This window comes from Dasypus novemcinctus, chromosome 12 (genome assembly GCF_030445035.2).
Source record: "Dasypus novemcinctus isolate mDasNov1 chromosome 12, mDasNov1.1.hap2, whole genome shotgun sequence".
Taxonomy (NCBI): Eukaryota; Metazoa; Chordata; class Mammalia; order Cingulata; family Dasypodidae; genus Dasypus; species Dasypus novemcinctus.
Window position 1 is genome coordinate 51,034,556 of NC_080684.1, and position 16,316 is coordinate 51,050,871.

The 16,316-nt window shown below is 39.3% G+C and overlaps 1 pseudogene; it reads left to right on the forward strand.

Annotated features, from left to right (window-relative positions):
• The first annotated feature begins 3,165 nt into the window (after nt 1–3,165).
• The window catches only part of LOC101427507 (lysozyme C-like), an 87,542-nt pseudogene continuing 74,391 nt past the window's right edge, over nt 3,166–16,316 (forward strand).

Sequence of the window (16,316 nt, forward strand, 5' to 3'; positions counted from 1 at the left end):
GGTGTTTGCATTGCTGCTGTGTTAAGGAGGGGAAGAGATGATGGAGAGAAAAAGCAGACATGTGAACATTTGCATGAAGGAGTCTTGCCTGGTCTAGGTCTGTGGTTAATAATTTTACCACAAGCGAGGAATCGGCTAAGGCATTGCCACTGGCAAGAGGTCCTGGGAGTCCAGTGTGGGAATGAATATGTTGGATGAACCAGGGATGTTTGCGATTTTCAAGGAGGGATTTCAAAAAAAGGAACATATTATCTTGAATGGTCATTTTGTTTTTAAGGACTGCATGAGGCAGCGCACAGATAGTATTAGACACATATGCACTGTCAGTGAAGATATTGAAAGGGATGGATTGGTGATGTAGGAAAACTTGGAAGAGAGCACATAGTTCTCCTTGTTGAACAGAGCTGGTCTGTTGCTTGACGTGAATGGAATCTGAGGTGCCGAGGGATTTTACTACTATAGAAAAGTGAGTTTTGTTAGTGTCGGTAAAGATTGTAGCAGCATGAGGGATAGGAGAAGTTGTAGGAAAGGAGTGAGAGGAGAGAACAAATGGAAGAAGAATCATGGCAGTGATGAGTTTGTCTTTTGGCAAATGGTTATCAAGTTGACCTGTGAATCCTGATAGGAGAGTTTGCGTGTTCAAATCAGTTTGGGAAAGATGTTGTATTTGTTCTTGAGTGAATGGTAGAACTAAGGTGTTGGGTTCGATGCTGTACAAGAGAACAGCTGTTTTTCTGAGTTTTCTCCCAAGGATACATATGGCATCACAATAAGAGGTAATTTTACCTAAATGACTAAAAGATAAGTGTACCCAAAAGTGGGGGAATCCTGATATAGAAGACCCGTGGGCATCCCAGGGGAATTGATGACTAGAGTGGAAAGAGGGAGTTTTGGTTGAAAGCGGGCTAGGTGAAGATTTCTAATTCTGTCATTTATGAGGCTCAGGCAGGCTCGTTCAGCGTTGCCCACCAAACAACAGCTGGAGGGGTCAGAGTACTCTCCAGGAGGTCAAAAAGAGGTTTTAGCTCATGAGTGGGTACACTCAGATGAGGACGCAACCAATTGATATCACCGCAGAGGCGCTGAAGCACATTAAGAGTACATTTATGGGGCAAAATAATAGTGGAGACAGCAGGACTGATAGAGCTCGTGATGGTATAGCCTAAGAAGGTGTAAGGCGGGTAGTTTTGTACTTTTTCAGGTGACATGGTGAGGCCCAGTTGCATAAGGCTATGTAGAAGAGATTTCAAGCAGAATTGTAGGTGATTTGGGTCTGGGTGAGCAATGAGGATGTCGTCCATATAATGAACGATTTGACAAAACTGAGAAAGGGGACGGGTGGCTTCACTAATGAATATTTGGCACATAGCTGGACTGTTTTTCATTCCTTGCGGGAGTACCTTCCACTGATAACGTTGTAGGGGGACTGAATTATTTGTGATGGGTACGGAAAAGGCAAAGTATTGACAGTCGTCCTCATGAAGAGGAATGGAAAAGAAACAATCTTTGAGTCTATTGCAATAATGTGGTAATCGCATGGGATGGCTGAAGGATGAGGAAGGCCTGGTTGAGGGGAGCCAATCTTTGTCATATGAGCATTAATATTTCTGAGGTCATGTAGTAGCCTCCATTTACTGGATTTTTTTTGAATCACAAAGATAGGAGAATTATGAGGACTAGTAGAGGGCTCTATGTGCTGCAAGTTCAATTGTTCTTGCACAAGGAGTTTTAGTTGTTCTAATTTTACTCAAGGCAGTGGCCACTGGTCCGTCCAAATAGAGTTTTGCATTTTCCATGTTAATCTTATAGGTTTTGGTTTGGATAAAGTAAATAAAGGCAGACGGCCAGTGGCCTTTATGCCCCCAAAGGGTATGAGTAAGGTTGGGTAACACAAGGGGGCGGAAGGTGCCTGTTAAGCTATCCGGGTCTGTCCAAGTCAATGTTGATGTAAGCTGGTGTGAGGGTCTTAGGCCTCCCACACCTTGAACTAGGGGACCTAGTTTTAGTAGCCATGAAGGGTCTGTGTCAGAAGAGCAGAGGACAGATAAGTCAGCTCCGGTGTCTATTTGCCCAGTAATGGACTTGCCCTGCACTACGAGAGTGAGAAATGCTTTACCTTGGGCAATGGGCAATGGGGATAGTTGGGTGGGGAGTCCTCTCTTAGTTGTGGGGCTGAGAGGTGCCCCTCATCTCATTTAAAGGCGGAAGAGGATTGCCCTGAAGGTCAGTTTTTGAGCGACAATCTCTCTTCCAATGAAGTCCTTTCCTACATCTCGGGCAGACCAAGGGGGGAACATTTTGTGGCTTAGGAGTAACCATGAGAGGGCACTCCTTGGTGAAATGACCAGGCCTGTGGCACCTGTAGCAGGTTTTGTGAGGTGGCTGGATGCGCAAATGATCGGCTAAGGCAGCGGCTAGGACAGAAGCAGTATTAGTTGCAGCTGCCATAGCAGAAGCGGAATGAGACCCAATGTCTCTGCAAGCAAGGACCCAGTCGTCAGGGCTTTTATTACGAATAGGCATAATTGTTTGTCGACACTCAGTATTGGCACCTTCCCAAAGAAGGGCTTTTAATAAAGCATCAGCAGCAGCAGAATGGGAAACTTTTCTATCAACGGCCTCCTTCCCTCGACTATAATAGTCGGAAAAGGGCTCGTTGGGACCCTGCAGAAGTTTGGAGAGGTGACTAGGTTTTCCCTGAGGGTTGAGTTTTTGAAAGGCAATTTCAGCAATGGTGAGGCACTGATCAAAGTAGGGCGCTGGACATGCAGCTTGAACTGTTGGAAGAGCCTGTTGCCCCTCCCCTTTTAAAGCATCAGTGGGGAGGGCCGTTATGCCTTTGGTAAGGTTGCATGTGCCTGTTTTCTCTGCTTCATCATTGTACAAAGCTTTCCAGGTGATATAGTCACCAGGAGTCAGAATGGCACACGCAAGGTTCTTCCAATTAGTAGCGCAATTGTGTTCAAGGGACAGATTATCCATTAACATCTGAGCATATGGACTATTAAGGCCATCTTCCTGAATGGCTTTGTGAAGGTTAGAAATAGTTTTATAATCCCAAGGGTACCAATTGTAGGGGGCGTGATGGGTAGGATTGAAGTTCACCGGGTAAAGGTGTGCAGGGGAAGGGTGGGAGGAGGGACAGTGATGGGTGGGTTAGCCAAGATGGCTGCCGAACCAGAAGAGGAAGTAGAAGAGGAAGAGAAACTGGCGGGTGTAAGGGGAAGGAGGAGGGGAACCGTTCTAGGGTCAGAAAGAAAAGGGCAAAGATCACAGGGTGGAGCTCTAGAGGAGGAAGGGGGGGTGGGTGTTGTGTAGGAAGGGAAAGGGGAAGTGTTGAAGAAGAGGAGTGGTTGGCCACTGCTGAAGCAAAGGTGATTAGATCCTCCTCCTTTGTGGACATTTTAAACAACGGCAGTTGTAAGGTAAGTTATATTGTTCTGGCTTATTGGAACATGGAGGGAAAAGGTAATTTGTCTGAAATTGACTTGTCAGAGCCTAGTGCCCCCTCTTTTGTCCTATTTCCAGTAAGTCTTGTTATCTGAGATGTGCATTTCTGAAGTCTGATTGCGTCAGTGTAGGGTGTCCACCTTGTGGGCCTCCTTTGTTGGGAACCATTTTGTAACTCTGGCCTTAAGCTCAATTTAGAGTTCCTTTAATATTTCTCCCTTTCCATCAAGGCCTTTAATAAAAAGCATCACTGATGAAGATTTATTTTGTCTCACAATGCCACACATTGGCACAGCTAGAAAGGTCCAGTGTATGTCCCACAGAAGAGACTGTATTACAGAACTCTGGCCAATTGAGGCAACCCTGGAAAAACACATTCCATAAAAGGTTGGAGACAAGATTCCTGAAAAGCAGAGGAGGAATATCATCTGCATGCAACAGTATTCAGTAGTCAGCCAAGATAGTTTTCAGAGGTTCTGATCTGGTAAGCATCATAATTGCAGGCCATGAATTCAAAAGCACGATTCAGCAGCATGATTTCAGAAGTGAGAGTTGAGATGTAGCTTTTATTCTGGATATAAAACAACAAACTAAGGATACTATGATAATTATGATAGTAAAAAGATCGATAGTGTTTGGAATATGCCCCTAATCATGTCTGCTCAAGATCCAAGATTCAACCAGCTAAATGAATTCCAAACCCCGGGGTCCCTAGTTCTTGCAGGATTTGAATCTTTCCCTTGATATCTTTAATGTTTTGTTCAATTTTGCCAGATTGCTTTACATAAAAGCAGGTTTGCTCCCCTAACAGGGCATATGTCCCACCTTGCTGGGCTGTGAAGATACCGAGTGCCCTTTGGTTTAGTAGGACAATCTTTGCTACACTAGTTGCCTTGATTTGTAAGTTCTCTAATTCCTTAAAGGTATCATTAAAAATGCCATCAATAGTTTGTGACATGTTTCCGGTGGCTTTTTAAAAGTCATAGAGTTCCAAAATATACTTTCAAAAATGTCCATACTATACCAGGTCTTCCAATTAATTTGTGTATACTGTAGTGTCCTGATGTGGGCTATGGGTGGGAGGCTCTTTGTCTCTTAATAGATAACCTAAGCTGTCTGTGACTTGTGGGTGTGGGACAATAAGAGGTTGCAGTCCTGTCCTTGGTAACCAAGGCAGCGACTCCAGTCCCAGGAAACAGTTTAACAATGCAAAGTCTATAAACTTTAAATATACAGGGAAAATGCAGACCAAATGGGCTAAAGGCTTATCTGGAATGTGTGAAGTCCACGCTGGGGGCTTACCTAGGATGTGGAAGATATATGCTAATTCAAGTCTATTGAGAACTGAGACAAAAGGACCATTTGGCCTTTCCTCTCTGTATGAAAGGGACTCAGGAGTCTTGTTCGGGGCTCGGATTGAAACAGAAAGCTCCCGAGTCTGGCTGGCCATCAATAAACCATTTTTCCTTCTCAAAATCATTCCTGAGTCCTGGCCTCTCTATACACAAATAATTGAACCTCTCTCAAATTCTACAACAGTGCAAGACATGTTCTTAAAGTTAATCCATTCCTGTGGGTATGAACCCATTGTAAGTAGGAGCTTTTGGTGAGGCTACTTCAGTTGAGGTGTGACCCAGCTGATTCAGGATAGTCTTATTCTTATTACTTTATAAATGGAATGAATACAAAGAGAGAGAGAAAGTTATGGAAGCTAGACGCTGCAATCATCGAAGCCAGGAAGAGTTTGTAACTTTACAGACAAAGTCTGTAAGTGACGGGATTGAGTGACATATGAACAGTGTACATTGCAGTGTAGTTGATATGATAGGCTGTGGGAACTATGATAAATGACTTAAATACCATTAGGGGCTTGTGTCCAAGCGAGGACTGAGAATTTGTTTAGATAGATAATATGATGGTCGGAGTTATAGAGAAGTATGACACTGGCATTCCAATGCCCAATGATAGAAAAAGTGTTTCAGGTAGCTCAAAATCATCAGTGTCAAGGGCATTATCATCAGAGTCCTGTTTGATTTTCATGTCACTGAGAGTCATACCAAAGGGTCGGATTGCAGAGGTTGGCTGGGATAGTACCTAGACAGTTTCAGTGATTGTTGGAAACTGAGGCATAGTGGTCTCACAAAGAGAGATGTGCTGTTTCCATGGCTACACTTTTACCATAGGAATGCAGCAATTAAGCCTTTTGGGTCAACAGGACAATGCTGTCCAGGGCAGGGAGAAATATGAGCAAACACACTTTGCTGTTTGAAAGGAATACTAAATCTTTGTACTCTGAGATAAGTTCTTTAATGTACAAGTGTTGTTAATGTGTAGCTACACTGCTTGTGCTCATGATAGCTTGAGTATATATAATGCCACTTGTAGAAAATAAAGTTGTCTGCAGAGTCTCAACTTGCAGACCCCCTGATCCCATCTCTCTCTCTTTCTTTCTTTGTTTCATTCTCTTTTTCTCTTTCTTTCATTCCCAAATCTTTAGGCCCAAATCTCCAACAAGTGATGTTTTCATTGTTTAAGCAAAGAGGGAAATTAATTACAATCTGGTCAATTTGTGCTATGCAGGCCTCCTTTTCTTCATGAGTAAGATAAATCCAATGAGGCAACCATTTCTGATATTTATCTATTGAGACTGCGGTGGGACTTGCACAATAACAGCTTTATTCCCTGATCTAGACAAGAGGGACTGATTAGAAAGAAAAAATGTAGCCATACTGTCATATTTTCTTTACAACACAATAACCATTTTAGAACTAAATGGAACACTATAGAATAAAATCCTTTAATTGAAAAGGCTGGTATAGGCAGGACTTTCTGAAAAGAGTATTTTGTTTCCATGGGTTTCCTCAACTTGAAAAAGCCACCTGAAATGTCAAAAACTATTGAGGGCACTTTTAATAATACCATCATGGTTGGGAAGCGGACTTGGCCCAGTGCTTAGGGCATCTGTCTACCACATGGGAGGTCCGTGGTTCAAACCCCGGGCCTCCTTGACCTGTGTGCAGCTGGCCCATGTGCAGTGCTGATGCACACAAGGAGTGTCCTGCCACACAGGGGTGTCCCCGCATAGGGGAGCTTCATGCACAAGGAGTGCACCCTGTAAAGAGAGCCGCCCAGTGTGAAAGAAAGTGCAGCCTGCCCAGGAATGGCGCCACTCACACGGAGAGTTCAACAAAAAGAAACACAGATTCCTGAGCCACCGACAACAGAAGTGGACAAAGAAGAAGATGCAGCAAATAGACACAGAGAAGAGACAACTGGGGCGGAGGAGGAAGGGGAGAGAAATAAATAAAATAAATCTTAAAAAAAAAAAAATACCATCATGGCTTCAGAGAACTAACAACTCGAGGCAGAAAGTGTAGTGAAGTTTGTGCTACTAACCCACAGGGCATTCGGTATACTCACAGCTCAGCAAGGAGGGACAAGCGCTCTCTTAGGGTAGCAATGCTGCTTTTATGTGCAGCAATCTGGCAAAATTGAACAAAACATTAAGGGCATCAAGAAAAGATCCAGATCCTGCAAGAACTAGGGATTTCATATCTTGGGATTCCTTTAGCTGGTTGACTCTTGGATCTTGAGGAGACTGGATTAGGGGCATATTCCAGACACTGCCAATCTTTTCCTTTCTTATAATAATCACAGTATCTTTAATTCATTGTTTTATTTCCATAATAATGACTATGGCTCAACAATTTCTCATTTCCCAAGTCATTCTAGTAAATCAAGCTTTCAATCTCAAGCCCTGCACTTATGATATCTCACAGGACAAACCCTTTGATAACTACCTTCACTTACTGTAGAATACTGTTGTCCCTGAATAATACTCCTTTTGTGTCTTTCACATATCTTATTGCTCTCCTTTTGTGTCTTTCACATATCTTATTGCTGACCTTAGATGGAACCCATTTTCCCAGTGTTGCCTCAACTGGCCATCGTTCCATAACATATTCCCTCTTTGTGGGGCAAGACAGTAGATCATTTCAGCTTTGTGGGTCCCCTAGCAATATGTGACAGCAAAAAATTAAACTTCATTAGTTATGCTCTTTTCAAAAGATCTTGATGAAAATGATAAAAAAGTGGTTCCCAATGAAGGAAGCACACAAGATGGCACCCTAATCTGAAACAAGGAGACTTCAGAAGTATGTATCTTGGAGAATGAGACTTAAAGAAAATAGAACAAGAAAATAGGGACTAAGCTATGACTAAACAATTTCAGTCAAGTTTCCTTCTGCCTTGAAGTTCCAATAAGCCAGTAGAACAGAGCTTGCCTGGCAACCACTTATTGTTGACCAATTCATGAATTCTCTGATAATAAAGCTCTCTTCTTTCTAATTGCTGTAGCAGTACCTTTGACAACCTGTTCAAATGAATGGTACATGAGTCATTTCCATTCATAGAAAATCACATATAAAGAAATTTTAAGTGAAAAGATAAATACAAAATAGTGAATGCATACAAGACAAAATCATGATAATGAATGTTTATCAAAGATCAGAGCTCATTTTAAGCTTTATAAAATGTTTTTTGTTTGTTTGTTTTTTCTTTATAATTGCTCTATTAATAAAAAATAGAAGAAACTTCCTGTTTGGGAAACAATGCAACTTCCCACTTCTTCCTGAACCATATCTTTAAGCAATGCCCTCTCATCATTTTCTAGTAGGTAATTTTTATATATCAGGTTACCTATCTTCATTAAAAAACCTTTTAATATCATTGGATCAATAAATAATTCTGCTTCCCATAAAGCTCAAAGGATGGAGCCAACAAATGATTAGGAGAAGAAGGAAGTTAACAGGTGTTAAATACCAGACTCTTCTTGTCATAGTTGCGCAGAGGTCTGGCCTCCCAGTCAACGTGAAGACTCTCCTTATTCTGGGGCTTCTCTTCCTTTCTGCCACTATCCAGGGCAAGAAGTTTGAAAGATGTGAATTGCTAGAACTCTGAAAAGACTTGGACTGGGCGGTGTCAAGGGAATCAGCCTGGCAAACTGTATAAGTCTCCTTCATACTTCCAGATAAGGGGAACAGAGGAGGACAATAAAAATGGGTTTGAATGAATGGATTTTTTTCTGCCTTTGAGGCTTTCTATCCCTACAACAGTTAAAAACATCAACTTGTTCCTGTATATTCAAAGACACCAGATGCGGAAATAAGGGCATGGAAAGGCAAAATTCCTATTCTAAGGACAATAGGAACTCTTGTACTCTTCCAGTTCCAGTGAATTTGCCAGAAGCCCCAGTCTCAATGGGACGCAGAGGCTGAATAAAGATACATTTGAGGACATGGAATTTCTCTGTCAAGTTCTCAATGCTTAACTCCAGCTGTTTCCCATTTAGAACTCAGGTTCGGAAAACGTTGAATGACAAATAACATCTAAAAAAAAAATTTCTGCCATGATATAGGATTTTTATCAATAACGATTTAAAAATTATATTGAATGCTTCATACAAAGGGCAGTAGGAACCTACTTCCCATCAGTAACTCTGTTATATTAAGATCTCTGAAACTGAGCATTAAATATTGTTTTATTATTCTTATTCACCCTGTTGGATGAGCTATTTTTCATTTTCTTCCACACAATACAAGGAGTGCCCTGGGCTTTTACCCACTTACTATTTTAGTCTACATTTGTCAACATTATCACTGTACTTCTCAGAGTGAATTGAAACATTACCTCTGAGTCCCTGTTTTTGGACAAATCAGAGAATGGATGAAATATTCTTCCCTATTCTATCACTCCTGTCTTCCATATTCTGACTATTCAAATCTATCTTTAGTGATTCCAAGAAACTTTCTTTCTCTTGGAAAAGCCACATTTTTCTAATCAGCTTTTTCCATCAGGCTATGAATATGAACTTACAAAATCTATTCAGCACCTCTGCTGGTTTTTCTCTCTGGGCCTAATGTCTAATGGATTGGGGAAAGGGTAAAAGCAAAGAAAAAACATCCATTTAAATATTTTTTAAAGGTATTTTTTATCTTGTTTCCTTAGTGTTAGATAGTGGTTTGCATCACACAAGGATTGTCTTAAGTGTGTAAATATTTTGCAAGGTGAATGCATCTTTAAACTTAAAAATTATTAATAAAATAGAATTAGCTAAATAAAACTGATTTTGGTATGGAATATAAGGGATTTGGTGTGGTGTCCTTATAACTAAAAATAAATTCTTTTCAGGGATGTGTTGGCCAAATGGGAGAGTGATTATAGGACTCATGTTACACACCAAAAAAAAGACAAAGCACTGACTATGGAGTTTTTCAGATCAATAGCCGCTATTGGTGTGATGATGGCAAAACCCCAGAAGCAGTTAACTGCTGTGGTATACCCTGCAAGGGTAAGAAAGATAATGTATGAGTGATGGTGTTGTGGAAGCAGAGAGATTCAATGATTGCGTGTGAAAGGCCAGGACTCAGTTATAATTTTGGGGAGGAAAATTTATTAATGACTGGCCAGGCTTGGGAACTTTTCTGTTCAAAAACCTGAGCCACGCATGGGATCTTTGGGTTTCTTTTATACAAAGGATAGGAGTTGGGAGTCAAATGGTGGTGTTTATATGCAAAAGGACTTTTTGTTAGTTTCTTAGAGTTTCAAGTGTTTTATCTGAGTATTGATAGGCCTTAAATTAACACATACTCTCTAGGTGAATCAACATATACCTCTCACACGTATCTTTCACATTCCAGGTAAGCTTGAATTAACATATTTAGCTTACACACAGCCCATATCATTTTCCCCTTGATGCCAGCTTAGTTTGTTAAGCTTTGGCACCACTACTGTTGGAGTTATGAGGTGGGTGGCTGTTTGTGGTTTGATTAATTACTTGACTTATTAATTTCTCAGTGAGGGCCCAAAGCAAAGCCCTTGGGCAAGATCTGGGCTTTTTTCCTGTTCCCAGAAGTTTTTGTCCTGAACAGCAGCCATCCTGGGGGTTACCCGTGCTCACGTGGATTTTTTGCCAGGCTCCAGATCCATCTGTTAATTTTTAGTTTATAAGCTTGTTTAATTTTTTTTTTAGAGAGTTTACACCTTAAATCTTAAAGGGGTGCTGAAGGGAGATGATCTTTTTTCTGTAGCTACTTCCTGCTGGCCATGGGCTGTAGTCCCTACCTGACAAGGTATAAAAACTTTGTTATTTTATTTTAACTGGAGGAAGACGGATCTGGCATTCTTTATGAAGCTGGATGAAGTTTTCAGATGGCTAACAAGATGCCTATTCTGAAAGAAACAAACTTAATTAGAACTCTGGGAATACATGGTTTCTTTAAGAGGACACTGAATTACAGAAGTAGGAAAGGGTAGACACCTGCAAAGATAGCACCTGTTTAAAGATGGTGGGGAACAGTATATATATATATATATACATACACATCAAGTTCTTTTATGTTCTTGGTTAACCTTAGAGAGAAATTGTAATAGACAACGGTATTAGACACTTAGCTTTATTTTTTTGATGATGTGTTCCAGGCTGTTCAATGACTGGTGCTCATGTGTTTCATCAGGTACTTCTGGTGAACTGGTACTCTTGTGTAGCTGACTTTATTTGGGATTAGTACACAACATCTGGACTTTTTTTTTTTTTTTTTTTTTGGCTTTAATAGCTGTGGGAGTGATCAGAACTACAGAGTAAAGGTTTTATATTTTGGCTTTAACTGAGTAACTCTTGATAAAAAACTTTTGACTGTTTTTACCAGGCTTTGTTTTTTTCTTTCTAGAATCCATTTGGTTAAGCTGGTTAGGGCATTGTTTTCCTCAAATGAGTGCCTTGGTGAAGTTCAGGAAGGACTTTTTTATTGTACTGCTCCTGGCAGGTAGATTCGAGCATTTTAATAAGCTACTCATCAGTTTTTAGGGTGACCTTTAAGCCAGCTGCCCTGGTTTGTTTACCTTGGGTACACTGTGGAACTTTAAGTACTAATACAGGTGCTGGAATAATGAGTAGGAGGATGACCTGGGCTTGTGCTGCCTCTTTAGCAGCTGCATCAGCTCAAGCATTTCCCTTTGCTATAGCAGAGTTTGTTTTCTGATGCCTTGGATAATGCATAACTGCTATTTTTTGAAGTAAGAGTATAGCTTCTAGTAAATCTAGGATTTCTTGCCTATGCTTAATAGGTGACCTACTATTAATAAGCAAGCCTTGTTCTTGCCACACAGCAGAGTGAGTGTGAAGGATGTGTAAATATTAGCCTGTTTCCCAGCTGCTAGTTTTAAACTTCGGGAAAGGGCAGTTAGCTCTATTTTCTGGGCTGAAATTCCAGGGGGAAAAGCTTTGGCTTTTATGGTTTCAAACTGAGAAACCACTGTACAGCTTGCCTTTTTAATTCCTTTTCAAATAAAACTTCTTCCATCTGTGAATCATTTAATGTTCGGGTTTACAAGAGGCTCATCTTTTAAAGCTGGCCTGCGTGAGTAGTTTTGGTTAAGAGTTTTGAGGCAGGAGTGGAGAAAGGGTCCCTCAGGATCTGATATTGAGCCCTTCACCAGTAGTAGGGTGGCTGGGTTAAGAGTTTGACACATCCTTATTTGCACTTCAGGGGTTTCTAGCGATTGAGCCTGGTATTTAATTAACTGGCTACCTGTAAACCACTGGTGACCCCTGGCCTCAACACATATTCTTTACCTGGTATGGGGTGAAGACTGTGAGAGATTGCCTCCAAGGTAGTTGGTGGCTTTTTAGATTAAAAGGGCTGTTGGCCGCACCGCTCTCAGGCAGGATGACTATTTCCTTATCTTACAGACACGTTTATCAACTACTCAGAAAATGAAGTTTACCAGGACTTTTAACATGTTTAATGTACTTTTGCATATGATTTAATAGAAATATCACCATAATTATTAGACATATGTTTAGAATAGGATATAGGTACACTACTTAATACTAATTAATGTACTACTTAATGCATATGTTTTTCTTTGAGTTATATTAATGGATTTAAGTTTCAGTTTTGCAATACCATACATGTTATCTCTCCATGGGAGCAGGTCATAATGCCAATTTGTATTTAAGTTCTTACAGTTCTTTGATGATTATGGCTCCACTTGGTATGTTCTTCACACAGTGAGCAAGCCACAGCACCGCTGATCTTAGAGAGAGAGGTACAAAGGTAGTTTTCAGTATTCCCCTGGCCTGGTGCATAGCGCTGTTTCGCACTATGAAACAGTGCCAGTGTGGAGGTGATATCCATGTACATTTGGATATACCAAGCCATAATTGGCTGCTGCAGGAGTTTGAAACTGCAATGTAGTTTCCATTGACTTCAGGAGCAAAACCAGAGATGTAGTAGATATTCTTTATTGTTTTAGGGGTCAGTGACCATTCTAGCCAATAACTCATATGGAGAGGCAAACTGCAATGTATTTAAGGCCTGGTTTGAATGCACAAGAGAGTTTGACAATGCTGAAGTTTATTCCTTGATTTTTATATACCTTTTAAACATTTTCAATGCAATGTGTTACATATCAAATGAACTTAACTTTTTAGTACTTTGTTTTTTACTTCTACACTTTTACCATGAAGTTGTCAATCATACAGGTATTTTATTTTAGCAGTAGAGGGAAAAATAACCTTTTTATTTTTAAAATGAAAACTGGAGATTTCCAATGGAATCAAGGTAACTTTTACTGCCACCACTTGAATATGCATATTGAGGTGACTTTCAGATAGGTTTTATTGTTACAAAATTATTTTTTCATTAATACTAATTTAGATTTTTTATTAATAATGGTTTTTTAGAACTAGCCATTTAAATTTGCTTTAATTTGGAAGATGTACTCACAAATTATTTTATACTTAAACATAATTACAGAGACTGGTTAATTTACTTTAAATTTTAATTGGCAACCACTGGATTTTATTTTATGCATTTAAGAGAGGACAGATTTACATTTTTTTAAACTTAATTTTATTAAACATGAACTTACAATTTTTTATTATTTTAAAGATCTAATACATATAATATTAACTTATTAACCTGGTATTTTACAAACCAAAGAAGGATTTCCCTGAAGGCATATTTTTTGCTGGCATTTCCAGATTAGGGGTTTGCGGTTTCCCCCTTTTGTCACCTTTTAAATTAATGGCTTATAACCAAAATATTTTTATATTTTGTATATATATGATACATTTTTCTTTGCTTTAGAACCATAAGCAGAGGCAAGGAGTGAGCCCAGACTGGCAATAACTGTAAACAAAAGCCAATTCAGTTTATAATTATTATCACAATAGTTGAAGCCTAGGGGTAGGTTAAACTAGCTATAAAATAATTATAATTAAAGATAAATTTAAATTATAATTACTGCTACTATAATAATCACTAAATAAACTTGAAATTATCATAAATAAAAGTAAATTAGTTTAAGATTGCTTTTACAATAGCTGAAATTTAAGCTACATTTACTCCTCTGTAATAATTTCAGTTATTAATTTTATATATAAATATAAAGATAAAAATACAATGATTTTAATTCTTAGTTTCTAGAAAGTTTCTACTTAAAATTAATTTGGGTACCTTTATTAATTATGCAATCAAAATAATTTTATAAGGAACAATTTTGTGCAGCCTTTCCACCTCTTCCAGCAATTAAATAAATCTCACCTGTGAGTTATGTACCAAATTTACCAGCAAGATAGTATTGGCATACAAAGACCAATTTTCAGGTTACCCCTTACCATTATCCAACCTATAACAGGAGAACTTTAAATTTGATTTTCTAGGCACAAGCAAACTGACAAAGCCAAAATAGATTTTAAAGTTGAACACAAAATTAAGCACAGAGCAAAACAGAAGAATTTTATTCCTTTGCATTTCCAGGGCAGTTTCAGACCTGGGAGACAAGCTGACCAAATTTTAACATGAAGTTGCCAAACCAAATTGTATTTTCTTTTTCTTTGCAATTTTTTTTAAATGACTTTATTGTCTGATAGTTTTCCAGTCAAACCAGCCATCAAAAGGGCCATTAAGTGATTAGAAGTTCATTGCTCTAGTTAATAGGCTTTGGGTTTTTGAGGCAATAGCCTTTTTGCTAGATAAAGGCACTTAACCAGTTTTACAGTTTTTAAAATATTCTAAAGCATTTTACAAAACAAGCTCATTTGCAATCCAGCACCAAAACAAAGATCTATTTCTGGCTAAACCTTTTCACTGTTTAACTCATATTCAGACCAAGCAAAAACTAATCCATTTTTTTGTAACCAAGATTTTCCAAATCCAGACTAATTTTTCAAGATGCATTAGGACTTAAACCCATCAAAATCCTTTTTCACTATAATCATACCTTCACTCTCTTAGTGGAGGCAGAACCAGAATCAGATGCTTACATGCAGTTGGCTAAATTTAAACATCAGACTTTTTCTTTTCTTCAGGCCTGGAGAGGATGGCTTCCCCCCAAATTTCTAAAGGTATTGGGGTCCTCTTTTTGGAAGCTGATCAGGCTCCCCTTCTAATGTTTAAAGTTAAGTTTTCCTGGCACTATGCCCTGCTGGGGGAGAGTCTTACCTGGTGTGCAGAGGTTTTTCATTCCCAGAATTTCCTTTTTGACCTTCTGGTACATCCGATTGTCCCCAGGAGGACTCCGGCAGAACCCACATTCTTTTTCTGGACTGAAAGGAGTTCCAGGGGTGCCCAGATTTGGAGTTTACCTGAGCCCTCCCAGCTTCCTTGGAGATATCCAGAAGGGGCAGCAAAGTTCTCCCATCTCTAGCCTTCGTTGTGATCCCGGATGCGCCCCCAGAAATGTTGTGGAAGCAGAGATTCAATGATCACATATGGCAGGCCAGGACTCAGTAACAATTTTGGGAAGGAAAATTTATTAATGACAGGCTGGGCTCGGGGTTTTGAACAGAAAAGTTCCTTAGCCCAGCCAGTCATTAATAAATTTTCTTTCCCAAAATTATTACTGAGTCCTGGCCTGCCATATGTAATCATTGAATCTCTCTGCTTCCACAATAATGGCACAGAGTCCTCTGCTTGTAATTACAAGAATAGAGATTCAACCCAAATACGACAGCCTGGAAGGGCTCATCAGGCACCTAGACATCCTCCATCTCAAGTTCTAGGTACTCAGTGCTACCTGCCTCATAATTCCCTAAGTGAGAGAAATGGGATCATATAGCTTTGGCATCTTTTAACATAAAATTTTTTGGAATGGCCTTAATACTGTAAATGGCCTATGAATGCTTTTTCAGGAACAATGCTGTGGGGAACCAGAGTCTGGGCAGCCCTTCCTTAAAGGTAACAAAGCCCGCAGCTCAGAGCCACCTGTGTGACCTGCACATAAGGTAAAGATTCATGGTACTCCCCAAAGGGAAAGAGCATACAGATGGGATCACAGACTGTAATTTTCTCCAGGCAGCACACTTCCTGTCATAACATTACCAGACCCCATTTATGTGCTTCATGTGACCCTAGCAGAAACTGTTATGAAACGTCTTTGTCTGAAACATTTTGTTTTTACTTTTTATTATGAAATGTTATAAAACATAGAAAGTTAGAGATATTAGTATAACAAACGGTGATATGACCATGATATATTTGTAATGTATGGTAACAGTTTGCCATATTTGCTTCATATATGTATATGTGTGTATATATTTGCTTCAGGATTTTAAAGTGCATTAAAAACATTATCACATTTCATTTCTAAATTCTTTAGTTTACATCTTGAACAAATACAGTTCTTATATATCCATTATTATACCTAACAAGTTAAATTATAAATTTGTTTCAGGTGGAAAAAACATTTTGTTAAACTCACATAAAAATAGAAATAACATGCAGAGTCTTTTGTGCACACAATACTGGAGAAGTATTGCAAACTTGATATTGTTGAATTTTTAAATGATAAATTCCTGAGAA